General features: G+C 38.3%; 1 protein-coding gene across 1 annotated transcript in view; it reads left to right on the top strand.

Moving 5' to 3' along the window:
- Window positions 1–14686, top strand: part of LOC145996271 (uncharacterized) — a 96741-nt gene that overhangs the window by 27674 nt on the left and 54381 nt on the right. The gene's annotated exons all lie outside the window — the stretch shown is intronic.

Here is a 14686-nt window from a genome sequence, read left to right as displayed (position 1 = left end):
CTCTTTTTTCGGTTGGTTTTTGCTGTCTCGCACTCTGTGGTCCACCAATGTATTTTAGGAAATATTGTTTGCGAAAAATTGATTCTGTGAACTAAGAATGTCTAACACTTCTGTGATGATTTGGAGTAATGTATTTTATGTAATCGGTTGAGAGGAATTTATTCTTTTTTTTTAGTATATGAGAATCTATTAGTACTGTATATGATCCATGATAGATTATTAATTTTAAAGAGAATTATTGGAAATAGAATGTGTGGGATTGGTTGTGATGATAAAAATTGGGCATTAACATAAATGGGAAAATGATTACTGCCATGAAGTTCCTCTGCTGTGGTCCACTGTAATTTGGGGAATAATGACACTGATATTATTGTAAGGTCCATTGATGTGGGGTTATTTCCATTGCATGGAATATGTGTGGGCGATCTATCATTTATGACAATAAATAGTTGTTTTCTATCCAGTCAGCAATGCTGGACCCAAGTCGATCTGATGAGTGTGTCACCCAAATGACATGATGACCATTAAAGTCACCAGCAATAACATATGGACTAGGAGTATCAATGCTTCTAACTCTGAAAGTTGTTTTTATATTCTAAGAGTTGTAATTTGATGGAATATAAATATTGATTATTGTTATTTTTTGTCCTTCTATGGAGATTTGGATAGCCCGTGCTTCTATTTTGTAATCGCGGAAGAGTTTATGATGTTTGGATAATTGTACTTCCTGATATGGTATTGATTCATGGACATATATGCTAATACCTCGTTCAGGGTGAGCCTAAACAATAGTGAACAATTCTGTATGTTTCATATTGTCTGCCTTTAGTTTCCTGTAAGCATAGTATTAAAGGATGATATAACTAACTAACTCTCTAGCCTTCTCAAACCCTAAGGTTCATGTTTGCAGCAACACAGGCCTTCCATCTGTCCCTATCCTGAGCAAGTTCTATATACTCTTTTCCATCCATAATTCCATTTTTTTTTTCTGTCGATAGTTAATTAAATTACAAGGGACTCTACACCGATATCATTATTAACGAACCCGTCTAAAAATTTCCAATAAAGCGATTTGGATATGTATAAGCACACACCACCTCTAGATTTGTTTAATCTACATCGAACTAATGTGTAATTTTCGATGTCTACTATATTATTATTAATATTCGGTTTTAACACTAACAAATATAATCGTTCAGAATATTTATAATTACCGAAATGTTTTCTGTTGCAACTATAGTATATCGATGTAGTAGAGTGCCACTTTATTTCTTTTGTACCCAGATCTATACCTCTAATTTTTTCCATTGCCCACCTGGTACATATTTTTACCTTTTGGAATTTACTTAGACTCAGATATTGTTCAGAGGTAAATGCTTTTATTGCTACAAGAACTTTAAAATATATCATTAATATTAATGAATACTAATTTTATGATGGCTATATTGGAAAAGGGGGAGTAGTCATAATTAGATTCATTTTTTCCTTCTAATGTATTTTCAGAATCAATTCTGTAGCCTAAACATGAGTTTTGCCAAGGCAAAGTGATCTGTTCTTGTATGTAGACAAATGCAGTGAGTTTCCATTTTCAAAGCAGAAAGGTGCTGTTGTAGTGGAGGAAGGGGAATGAGTTGTGTTTCGGTCATTGCAATAGAGTGTTCAAGAGAGCAGTGTGTTTTCACAGTCACAGCTTGACGGCCTGTCAACCAAGGAGTGTGAGTACATGGGCACTCTTGTTCGTTTGTGATGCCCTGAACTAAGAGGGTACACTTGTTCCAGCACTCGAGACCTGGCATTATGTGATTACATACTCATATTTTGATGGTGATCCTTACCTGTCTGTTCGAAACATATGATTGATTAGTTGTTTTCTGAATTTTTTATTTCTTGATTTAAGCGGTAGCAACTGATTAACATAAAGTTGTTGTGTGATAAAAGGTTCCCAATTTATATTTGACATCATCTCTTTCTCTGCTTTTACTGAGCAATTTACCATTGAGCACCGTTCAGCATATTAAGAAGAAGTTTTACAGAATACTGAGGCAATGAACCCCACCAAGCAACTCATACTTCTTCCTAGCCCAAAGATGAGTTTTCCCTCACCAGAAGGTGGCAAGATGCCCAGGCTTTGTAGTTTGAGCATTCACATTATTAGATTGAGACTCGTCATTTGATATACTTTGATAGCAGTGTTACCATCTGTGACTTGTTTTTGCTAGTTTTTGAGATGTCGACAAATAAATGGTTTTTAAGCAGAGCCAAACCCTGTTAGTAATGTTAAACATATGTTTAAAGTTACTAAATATGTTGGTAAAAAATTACCGAATTTAATAAATGCTACCATTTTTTGTTTGTTTGATTGTTTATGGTCACTAAAAACATAACCAAACACATTAAAGCCATACTAAAGGTGATTTTGCGGTAATTTTTCGATAACAGATGTCAGTACTGTTTATCATGGCAACTGAGTGCCATGTTGCCAGATCTATGTGCATAATCAAGATAAGTACAGACAGGTTGGTCGATCAGGTTATTTACTGATGGAAGATAACATCAGATTAATTAGTGTAATTTAGACAAAATTCGTAGGGGTGCAGCAATATTATTGATTTTTAGAACTCTTTATCAGAAGGAGTGTATCAGCAATGAAAAGTAGTAAAAGTCCAAAATATTCCAAAATATTAACAAGAAAATAAAAACAACTGTGTGGTTAGTTCATACACCAAACAGAGCAAGTAAGTATAATACAATTTTGTTTGAAGCAACTGCTGCGTTGACTACAAGATAATAGGTGTGTTTAACCTATGTCACAAACTGTTGAATTATGACTTCGAGCAGCCATGATTGAGACCAGTTCTTGTAAGCATACGGAATTGAAGCAGGCAGGCGGAAGATAGTAACACAGATATTCGTGATTTAAAACAAACGTGCAGTTCATGGAGATGTAACGAATGCTACGTGGTGGATATTTCCTTGCAAACGACAAATAAAATTGACCGCAAATATGGCTGCTGTGCACATCCTGACATCACATGAAACCCACCTATTGAAGATACTTACAGATAACCCATTTTGTATAAAACTACTTGATGACATTTCTCGCTTTTATCAGAAATCGTTACCATATTTTCTTCATAACTTTGCAGGAGGAAGTTTCGTCTTCAGTATATCAATATTTCTCATAGTTACTCTCTAGTCATTCTCCAGTCCATTGCTTATAAGTGACTAAAGATTGAGTTCTTTGGACTTACTATTTCTGGAGTTATGTTTCATTTTTAAAATATTTTACAGAAATACAACAATTTTGGAAAAAAAAAATAAAACGCAAGAGTCCTGGGTCGACAATTGAAGTCAGTAAAACGTGTTTGTTCTAGGAATTTTTTGCTTGCATGTGATGGTGATTGTTAGTATTACCTCAAAATTTTCTTCGGTAGACATTTCAGGTTTAGATGATTTCCAAAATAGATAACATTTTCCAAGAGAAAGACAAAAGAGAGTTGAGTATTTTAGAAACCACGCAATGTATTTGTTTTAGTTTCGTAATATATGTTTTGAGAGTTTTTAAATTAGAAAATGAAGAGACAGACACAATATATTTTCTAGAAAAGGTACTTTTTAAAGAAATTGATTGATTTGCGTTATGTTACTTTGCTTCTTGTGCAACTTTTGGCTAATTTGCAAAGATGGGGATGAGTGATGATATGATGAAATTGGTGAAATTGATGAATGGACACTCCCAAACATCCATGCCCAGGCCAGGATTCGAACCCCTGACGGCTGGCGTTGTGGCACGATGTGCTAACCACACTGCGATGGAGGCTGGCTTTTTAAAGAAATAAAAACATTATGAATAAATGCTTAAAATTCACTCTTAATGTTAATTTTCTTCAGCTGCAAATTGGCAATATTTTCAAGCAAATGTCAGACTGAAAGAAGGATGGATGATTATTAAAATTGTAATAATAATAATTATAATTATAATATATTTTTATATAATTAATATTTAAATAATTATATAAATTATTAAATATTTTATAAATTAATATAGTTATTTTTTTTAAATTTTTGTTTTAAATCCACTTTATGCACAGAAAGGCTAATTGGTAACTATATCTACAACCTATTTCCATCACCAAAAACCAACAACTGCACGTGTCCCTACCTTATTTATATTAGTACACCTACGACATGAGTACGTACACATGCAATCTTCGACAATTATCTTGGGAATACACAACTTCTTGGTTGATCAGCATTCCTACAAAAATATATTTTTCCAAACAAAAATAAAAGTCTGATCTTCATTTTTAAGTAACAGAGATTTAGTTTAAATGTTATTGCACATATATTTTTATGTATAAACATATATTAACTAAATTATAATTTTATGTGACTTAAGGTGGTCATCGGTGGAAAGTGTTATAGTTGTTATGAAACATATTTAACTAGTTTTATCAAATAGAATGCAATAGTCCTTAGTTCAAAAAGTCAAAACTACGTACAACAAATTCTGCTTACAGAGACTACTAAAATTAGATACTTAGGGTATCATCAAAATTTACATTAATATTTTGTTTCAATGTATATTGGTACTTTTTCTCCTCGTAACCTGTAAATCATTATCTGGTTCTCTGAGAGGTATGCTTCTTGCTGTGCGACACTCATCCAGTTCAGGGTGAACTTAATGTCCTAAGTTTTGGGGAAAAAAATATCCCTTAAAATTGCATCTAACAAATATCTCAATGAGTTTGTTTGAGTTCGTGTTTTAAGTCCACTTTATGCACAGTAAGGCTAATCGAGACTGGACCTACGGTTTAAAGTGGGATCCGAACCACTGTGCCATGTGCCTCCACCGGGTATCGATCGAACCCGGAACCAAAAATATCTCTATGATTATTTGCCATTCATTAATACACAAGACAAACAAATCAAACCACATGCACTGTTCCTTTTTAGTAGCTCTAGAATATAATTCACAATTTCTGTATACGTCATACATCATAATTTGTTGAGCAGATTATGGACTCTTGATGTCTACTAAATCATCGCTATTGCACAAGTTGTCTAGAGAAACGAAACACGATGAAGGCCATTGCAAACCAAAGAGCGTATATTACTCTGTTATGTAAATTACACACAATCCTCATTGACGATTTGTACAAGGTTTGTACGGAAAGTAAAGATACAAACACATTTGCATGGTAGGGGAAAAGTGTGTACCAAAGTTGGCAACACTGGCAATAACCGTGATCCATACGATGAGGATTAGGATTGAGTCGTCAGTGCTGCACTGAGTCTTGTGCGAGGAACACGCTTTGGAAATGGCAGCGGCGATACCGAATCCCGCCAAGTGCGAAGTGCGCGCCATGATCAGGTTTTTGCAGGCACAAGGAAAGCGTCCATCGGAGATCCACCGAGAAATTGTGACTGTATACGGAAATGTAATGAATCGTCAAAATGTGGAGAAATCGTGCCGTGCCTTCGCAGAAGACCGACGTGATGTTCATGATGAAGAGAGAAGTGGGAGGCCGTCCGTGATCACTGACGACCTTCGCAATCGTATTGTGTATATGAAGCAGAGGTGCATGCGAATAGGCAGGTGACAATTCGAGAATTGTGTGTGATGTTTCCTGACAGTTCGAAAACCACTATTCATGAAGTTGTGAGTGGGTTAGGGTACAGAAAGTTGTGTGCACGCTGGGTCTCAAAACATTTGACTGACGAACACAAAACCAAACGACTGGGATATGCACTGGACTTTCTTACTCGCTAACGCAGAAGAGGGAGATGCATTCCTGGACTCCATTGTGACAGGTGATGAAACATGGGTTTTCCACCATTAGCCTGAATCCAAGCAGCAGTCACTGCAGTGGTGTCATACTCATTCTTCAAAAGAAAAAATTCAAAACGTCAATTTCAACCTACAAGCTGATGGCAACCATTTTCTGGGATAACCACGGCATCCTCCTGGTGGAATTCATGCCGCCTGGAAGAACAATTAATGCTGAAACCTACTGCCAGACTTTAAAAAACATCTTCGACGTGCAATTCAAAACAAACTGAGAGGCATGTTGTCAAGTAGAATCCGCTTTCTTCATGACAACGCCCACCCCCATGTAGCGAATGTCACCAAGGATCTGCTTGCACAGTTTCAATGGGAGGCCCTTCACCATCTGCTATACAGCCCCGACCTTGCACCCAGTGACTACCACCTGTTCCTGTACCTCAAGAAAAATCTTGGTGGAAAACACTTTGCCGACGATGATGAAGTCAGGGAAGAAGTCACAACTTAGTTCCAGATGCAGGCGGCGGATTTCTACGATTTAGGGATACAAAAACTTGTTCCGCATCTGAACAAATGTTTGGACAATGGTGGCACTTATGTGGAGAAATAGCCTCTGTATCAGTGCATCAAGTGTAACTTTAATTGCGAGCAATACATTTCTTTTATATCTTATTTTTGGTTTGTATCTTTACTTTCCGGACAAGCCTCGTATTTCACAGCATCTTATCCGCAAGCTGTGATGGTGGACAGCTGCCATTGTCAATCAATTTTGTTGTCCTCTTTTACAAAAGTTACTCTCAAATGCTTCTCTGAAAAAGAAGAATAAAAATAAAGTTAACATCGTGTATGAGTCAACTTATAACAACCTTAGATAAGTTAAATATTAATAATGAAATACAAAACTTACGTATCTTCTGTAAATGGACGTGAAAATAATAGATCTAAATGGTACTACAGCAGTTGACGATATCGTCTTGTAATTAATGGGTTACTGGTTTGCTACATGGTAGGTGATCACTTCAATGCATCAGTTCCAACTTTATAATGTTTGTTAAACATTAATTTGTACCTAACAGGAACGTGCATTAATAAATAATAGCAGCACTTCTTGTTACATCATAGATTGATTGATTTGGTGTTAAAAGTCCATTTTATGCACAGTAAGGCTAATCGGGACTGGACCTACAGTTTTAAGTGGAATCCGAACCACCATGTGCCTCCACAAGGTATCGAACCCAGGACCTCTTGATTACAAGTGATCCCGCTACCACTGTGCCAATCATAGAAAAATACAAAATAATCATTGGATATGTTTTCATATAATGTGGCAAGTACAATGGTTTATGGAGTCAGGTTCATCCAGGTTCGAACCCTGGTTTCATTGTCTTTATCCTCATCATTCATAATCCTCATAATGGCATCACACACCAAATAGAAATTTTAATGTACATTGACAAAATCTTCCCCAATGATTTACTTTTGGCTACTTATAGTTTTATTTAAAACATTTTCAATCAATTGCAGTGAATAAAAAAGTTGATCATATCGTTAGAAATCACGGAGTGAAATTTTGGCAACAGTGTATGCTAAAATTAGCACCACGATGATACAGCACTTCAAATACCATGAACATAATAACCACTACTTTCTTAAGATATGAAAGGTGTTCACCTTTTCATATAGTATTTCAGGGCTACACACTGGATTTGTTGTTTCACAACAAAATCACCTTACTAGTCATAAAAGACAAAAATGCACCAGTCTGGACAAGAACTACTAAACACCATCTGTATGCAGCAATTTTGAACCTGACGGAAACGTTATATTTTCTCTTATTTACTTAAATGCCTTTAATTGTAACAAAATTATAGGTATTCCAGGTTCTAGTGAATAAAACAATCTTTCATATCAGAAAATTTCTTCCTTACCGAATCTATATTAGTGCTACGGTTGTGTCTGGGAATTTGGGCCTATTCTTTAACATGGCTTTAGAACCCCCTTAAATAAAATAAATCATTTTTTGTGTAATGGCAACACACACCAAATAGAAATGTTAATGTACATTGACAAAATCTTCACAAATGATTTACTTTTGGCTACTTGTAGTTTTATATATAAAAATTGTCAATCAATTGCAGTGAATTAAAAAGTAAAAAGGTAAAGTGCTTCCCTGTGCTTTGCACCATGCCATGAAAGCATATAGGGTGTGTGGAGTTAGGGCCCACACTTTCTTGATCACAGCCGAAGGTGTGGGTGATGTGATAAGCACCATGCCCCTGACCACCTTTACCCCCTCCCCCAGAGTTTCCTCCAGGTACCCACTTTGTACAAAGCTGGTTGGGTGCCAGAGCCGCTTGAACAGGTGTAAAGAATCCCGGTTCTCCCCCGCCTGGGATCGAACCTGGGTGTCTCACATGGTAGAAAGATGCCCTAACGACTGAGCTACCATGGCACATACAATTGCAGTGAATACACTTGCTTTTTATTTCAACCTATGGTGCAACAGCCTGTGAAGTCGATGGCCTACTTACTGACTGCTGGCCTCACTCCACATGCCTCAGCAGAGGTGGGCCATCATCCAACCAGTTACAGGATGATGTGTTGAGGGCACGACGAGTCATTGTTGTAGGTCTCCATGACTGGGTTATGCTACTCATTCCTAGCTTCCAAATATTCTCACAATTGTGGGTGGCCAACGGTCCCATGGACGGGTTGAAATCTCATGATAAAAGTTGTTACAATTCCCCCAGGAGACTTGAACCAGCATACGTCCCATAGCCCGAGCCCAAATCCTGATGCCTTTCACAGCCATTTGTAAGTTTGGAAGGAAACATATGTGTTAATTGTGGATTGAAAAATAAATTAACTTACATATGAATTTTAATAAGAAGGAAGTGTCATGCTTACATTTTAAATATCCGTATACTTTATGCAGGTGGAGAGTGGTGAGCAAAAATTAAGGAGCACTTTACAGTGATCACTTATAAGCATATTGAAAACTCATAAACCCTGAAATGTGGAGCTCCCATTTTCCATTTGTCCAATGTTACCGTCTAGAATGACTTTCTGTAATTTTACATGTAAATATGTTGAGAAAGCACAAAATGTACAAAAGCATTTTGTAATTTCTATAGCATTCATGTTTACAAGGAATTACAGTCTTATGTATTTGTGCCTAATAAATTTTATTGGAATGTACATAGTGTGTATCTGAAAATATCATGCAAATACGACACCTGAATCATTTTTCGAATATTAGGCATCCCCCCATTCCGACGCCTGTGAATGAATTTCTCACACAAATGTTAAGCCTCCAGAGACTGATACCGAGCCTACAAGAGACTTATGAGTGTGAGACCATGTATGACCAGAGGTCGACCTTGAGTTCTGAGGCAGAGGCCATGTGAAACTAGAAGCTGGCCTTGATCTCAGAGGCTGACCTTGAGCTTTGACACTGGCAGGGTGGCGACAGATCTGGAAAACTGGGAAAAGTCAGGGAATTTGAGGTGTCAAAAAAGTCAGGGAAATGTCAGGGAATTTTGTCTTGATTGACTTTTTTAAAATAATTATTATTAAGATAAGTTGTGTTTATGAATGTGCAGTGATGTCTGGACACATTTTTCGCCCGTTCAAAATATAGAAATATAACAAATTTGGCATAAAATGCGATTTTTTTTGCGTTTTTAGCTATTTTTTTTAAAAAATGTCCTAAAACAATGAAAAATTCCCTGAAATCCAAGATTCTTGTCTTTTCTAGGCTTAAAGAAACAAAATGTGCCACATTTTTTGTACATAGAACGTTCAAGTTTTCCAACATTTTATTCAAGAGTTAACTATAGTGCTTGTTATGCATGGAATGCTTCCGAGAGCCACATTAAATCATGTATTTCCCACGATTTTTTCAACTTCTATGAAAACAATTTGCATCACAGGGCAAAGTGGCAGGGTTCTAACTGAAGATCCAGTGCATATCTACCATCACACGGGAGCTGCATCTTCAGTATTTGTCGCGCGAGATGTGTTTTGAATTACCAAGCTAAACACAGTCAAAAAAGTTTTGCATCAGAACGGAAAACGACAAAACATATATGAAGCTCAAGGTTTATTGCCAATGACAGTGGGAATACAAAAGAAAAGATGAAGAACAAGACATGTTGAATGAAAAGGGAACAAAAAACGTACAATTTTCTCAGAAATGTGTTTAAAACTTATATGGCACAATTCATGATGGAGGCGAAAAAACAAAGAACTGTCAGAAGAAGACTATTCGTTATAGCGGATCCACCAGAAACATTGTCTACCACCTGGTGTATCCTCCCCTGGCTGCAAGAAGGTCTTGAACACGCTGTGGCATACTGAGGATGAGACGATCAAGGTGATCTTGCGGTAAACGATTTGTCCTGTGCCGCAAGAAGGACTTCACGAAGATTGGTGGGAGCCACAGGACAGTTTGCAATGGCATTGTTTAGCATTGCCCATGCGTGTTCGATGCAATTCATGTCGGGACTTTGCGCTGGCCAGAGCATGCGATGGATATTTGCCGCCTGCAGATAATCGTGCACCATCTGTGAGCGGTGTGGACGGGCATTGTCATCCACCAAGACAAATTCATCACCAATTTCCTGATGAAATGATTCCACAGTCGTCTGGAGAATGTCCCTGACATAACGAACAGCTGTTTGTGTTCCTCTAATTGGAATTAGGGGCGTTCGACGTCCGAGCATGATCCCTGCCCACACCATGATTCCTCCTTGGTATGGATGGATCCCCTGGACACCACGAAGCTGCTCCTGCATTCCAGGGCCTCGCCACACCTGTCCTCTTCATGAATCTGGCCTACATTCATCGGTGAAGAGGACATGAGCCCAATGACCGGGTCCCCAATTTCGATGTGCATGGGCCCAATGCACACGGTCATGCCGATGTCGTGGCAACAGGTACTGCCACTGGAGAGGTCTTCTGGAACGTAAACCACTTTCTCAGAGTGTGTTACGGACAGTTTGGTTTGACACACGCCAGGGACGGCGACAGGGGTGGGCACGGGTGGGCAAGCACCCACCCAAAAATTCCTGTGCCCACCCGATTGCCCACCCAATCAAATTCAATAAGTACATATACTTGGGGATATATGAATGATTCAATAAATAAGTGTATTCTGGTATTCATAACATGTATATTTTACTTGTGAATATTATCTATGCTAGAAATGTTCAAATATTAACAACCCATAAAAAGCCAATTTTGTCATTAGAAAGTGAAAGTAACTGCTAGAGCTATTGAAACAAAAACTGTGATCAAATGAATACTTCGATGATTAAAAGCAGCTAGTAGGCTTAGGAGGCTCAAAATTATGCAGGGTATGATGAAGATTACATCAGAATTTAGGGTGAACTTGAGGTCTGCATCTCCGGGCCTCCACATACGTATATAAGTCCCGGCCTGGTTATGGTTAAAAATAATCTCCAAATAAACAAATAAAAACATCATCTTAGCGTTACTTCCTCCAGCAACACAATAAATTATTTCGACTTTTTAATTATTATTAGAATAATTTTATCAAGAAGACTTAGATGAGCAGGCCATATGACACGAATGGCAGAGGAAAGAATAATTTACAGGATTCTTGTTGGGAAACCTGATGGTAAGAGACCAGTAGGAAGGCCAAGACGAGGATGGAGGGATAACGTTGAGATGGGCCTAAAAGAAATTGGAAAGGATGGGAAAGATTGGATTGATCTTGCCCCAATTAGGGACAGATGGAAGGAAGGCTTGTGTTGGTGCAGCCATAAACCTTCAGGTTTAAGTATGCTAGAGAGTATAATATATTTTAAATTAGCTCTGCATTGAAATTCCAGAAGTGTCCCTTTTTTATTTCATTACAATTTTTATATACCTGTTATCTCCAATATCAATATGGTATGCGAAATATCAACTTTATATTCATTCTACTAATATGAAGGAATCACAATAATCATTACAATACCAAAGTGAACAAATTTTAATAAACCAGTTATGTATGGAAAAAGCTACATAATTATTCAATTGCCAATAAGTGGCTTATCCTATTTAGAAATCCTCGTTCCACACAAATTTTGCTACATGAATCAGCCGAAAATGTCAACAGAATCTGTAGATGCAGCTGAAGCAAAGAAAGTAAGTCACGTCACGAAGTATCCAGAAGACGATTTTGTTAGTTTGTTCTTAAGCCCACTTTTATTCTCAGATAGGCTAATCGGGATTAAACCTACAGTTTAACGTGTAGTCCGAACCAGTGTGCATTGTGCTTCCACCAGAGGAGGGGGGAGTCGAACACAGGACCTCTTCATTATAATGCGACAGCGTTATGCCATTGGAGAAGAAATCTACAGAAAGAACTCGCACCAAACGTGTAATATTATCACCACAGAAGATGCGTCCATTTTAAGAGGGTGATTGCCTGAGACAAATATTTGCGACTTTCGGAAAACAACGTCATTGTTCACGGAATTAGCTGCCTTGATCCACTAATGGAATTGTGCAATTGAAACTACCACTTCAACTTTCTAAGAGGTATGAACTAATGAAACTCCATTTTTAGAAGAGTAAGTTGTGGTTGATTTGTTTTATTTTAAGTAATTTTTCTGCTAATTTTGATAATGACGACGACAAGTTTCAATGGTGGTTAGATGAAAGTGAACAAGGGTCGAAAAGAAACGCATGCTGACAGTCAAAATACAAACCCTCATAAATTATTACTTTGACAGTGGTTAACAGGTTGACAGGACTCGTTGCCCTGAAAGAAAAAAGTTTCCAGGGTATTTTGCACAGGATAGAGGTTGACATTCTAGTGTGTTCGAAATGTTCACACCATACAACCCAAGTCATCTATGAAAATAGATGAATTATTACTGGTATGGTGATCAACTTCGATGAATTCCTTGTCCTAAATCATTTTGTTACCTCAAAAAATATGTTCATGTAAGCATACGTGTATTGCGTCTCCCGCATTAGTAACATGACGGTACAGAAAATGAATAGCAACTTCAATTCTTCAATTCTGAATAGATTTTCAATCTTACTTGTTTATTATTTATGAGTGATATTTTGTTAAAGTAGCGTTTCTTTAGCCTAGGAATACTTGATGGACAATGAACAAAGAATTGATTTTCCGTGTGTGTTTTAAATCATAAGACGTTCATTTTAATTCATTCATTCAGTGGCGGCGATTAGGAGGAGCAGTAAGTGGGGATGCAGTTCCTCGCACCACATTTTGCCACTTTTCGCCCCCGCACTATGGCCTATTAATGCTAAGCCTTTTCTATGAAGAAAAAGTATACTGTCCTTCCCCCTCAAATATTGGCACCCAATTGCTGCTACTACAAACATTCATATAATTTTGTCAGTTGTACAAACCTTGTAAGGTAAGAAAAGTGGCCCCCAAGGAGTAAGAAATCTCTTTCAGTCAAAAACTCATAAATGAAAATACTATCCTCAGGAACGTGCATTTAAATTAGAAGAAACTTCACGATTGTCTACCATCGCACTTTCCGTCACTGTCGCCGAATACATAAAATCAAGTATGTGCCTTGTATTTGCAACACAAGCTTAAACCTAATTCACATTTATTTCACTGTATTAACATGCATGAAAGAATGTGATTAGAGTGCATGGCTGCGCATGGGTAAACACTTCTTGAAATACCGGTAATTGTGTCCCATCAGAGACAAAGCGAAAGGAAATGGAACAAGATGCGAGAATAAATTTAAAAAGAATAATGAGGAAAACAGGAAAAGGAAAGGTTAAAGAAGTAAGAGGAAAATCGGGAGTGTAAGAGAGAGGAGGATACATACATCTTACATACACATGTATACTACAAGGGTTGGATAAAAAGTAATGGCAACACTGCTGTCCCGTGAAAGGGGTGAGTCTCAGCGCCACAAGCATTTCGTGGCTGATAAAGGAATGTCAGACGAGGAAGTATAGTGAGTGGGAGCGATTGTATGTTATTCTGTCAAAAACAGCAGTGCTCTGAAGCAGAGGACGAGAGTGCAAGCGCCCTAACAATATGTTTAGGCAAGAAGAACAACGTCTCTCAGGCAGACGGTCAACGCAGCCTACTTGTGCACCTTCTTGCAACACCACCTTCGTCTCGCATTAATAAGGAAGCGACGGCACGGTGTCCCATCATCCTGCTTGACAATGCAAGGTGTCACACTGCGAACAATGTGACGGCGCTCCTGCATAACTGGTAGTGGGAAGTACTGGAACATCCGCTGTATTCACCGGTATGAGACCGTGTGATTACGACTGTTTTGTCAAAATGAAGGAACCACTGGGCGGGAAGCACTACGACATGCACGAAGCCATCATACGTGCTATAGGGTGGTCACTGCAGGACATCGACAGAGATGGACGTGCTGACGGTGTACGACGCCTTCCATACGTGTGACAGAAGGTCGTAGCGATGAGGGGCGATTACTTTGAAGGAATGTAACACGTGCTCCTCTGCCAATACAGTCAAGTACCAATTATACCAGTGTTGCCATTACTTTTTATCCAACCCTTGTATATATGGTCTTACATTTATACTGCCCACCCTAATCTATCAATATGGAGTTTCTGCCCACCCTATACAAAATCCCTGACACACGCACACCAGAGGCTGCATGGAGGGCATGAGTGATGTTCCTTGCCATCATGGTATGCTGTCGCAGAGCTGAGAGTCGTACTTAGCGGTCTTGTGCTGGTGTTGTGACCCATGGACGACCTGTCCGTTGACGATCTACTACTGTTCCTGTGTCTGTATACTGCCTCCAGGTCCTACAGACATCGCTTTGCACCACTCCAACAGCCCTTGCTACAGCCCATTGTGACATGCCAGTCTGCAGTAGCGTGATGATCCTGACCCGATCAAACTGCACT

The sequence above is a fragment of the Lepisma saccharinum genome, chromosome 12 (assembly GCF_977018435.1).
Source record: "Lepisma saccharinum chromosome 12, izLepSacc3.1, whole genome shotgun sequence".
Taxonomy (NCBI): domain Eukaryota; kingdom Metazoa; phylum Arthropoda; class Insecta; order Zygentoma; family Lepismatidae; genus Lepisma; species Lepisma saccharinum.
The sequence above is the reverse complement of the archived record's forward strand: the minus strand, read 5'-3'. Positions and strand labels throughout refer to the sequence as shown.